Source organism: Rousettus aegyptiacus, unplaced genomic scaffold, assembly GCF_014176215.1.
Source record: "Rousettus aegyptiacus isolate mRouAeg1 unplaced genomic scaffold, mRouAeg1.p scaffold_m13_p_1, whole genome shotgun sequence".
Classification (NCBI taxonomy): domain Eukaryota; kingdom Metazoa; phylum Chordata; class Mammalia; order Chiroptera; family Pteropodidae; genus Rousettus; species Rousettus aegyptiacus.
Genome location: NW_023416284.1, coordinates 103,297,055 through 103,297,532, shown reverse-complemented (window position 1 = coordinate 103,297,532; position 478 = coordinate 103,297,055). Strand labels below are relative to the sequence as shown.

Below are 478 nucleotides of genomic sequence, written 5' to 3'. Positions count from 1 at the left end.
AGTTGGAAGGCATTCAGCATCTCACCAACTGTCTCGATACATATATCATTTTAAAGAAGTTGATATACAGGGCAATTGCTCTGCTCCATGAAGGAAGCTCACTGGAGTAATGACAGTAAAAAGAAATCGCACCTCACTATGCAACATTCTCGCACTCCCACAATTGTCCTCAGAGTATAAGAAATATAAACCTTCACGTGTCATACTATTGTCCACTCAAAATGAGCGGCGATGCCTTTACAAAAAAATTTTAGCAACTTTTAACTGGAGGAAATGTTTCCTTGTAAGTTGATATAAAGACAACTTTGTCAGCCCCACTAAAAGAAGAAACTCCTAAAGAATACTTTGTTTGAAAAAAAATCTAGCTTTGTCTATAGCCATGCCACCCTGAACAAGCCTGATCTCAGAAGTTAAGCAGGGTCAGGCCTGGTTAGTACTTGGATGGGAGACCGTCTAGGAAGACCTGGTGCTGTAGGCA

The 478-nt window shown here is 40.6% G+C and overlaps 1 pseudogene; it reads left to right on the top strand.

The window, feature by feature from the left end:
- Nucleotides 1-369: 369 nt before the first annotated feature.
- On the top strand, nucleotides 370-478 carry LOC118604058 (annotated as a pseudogene).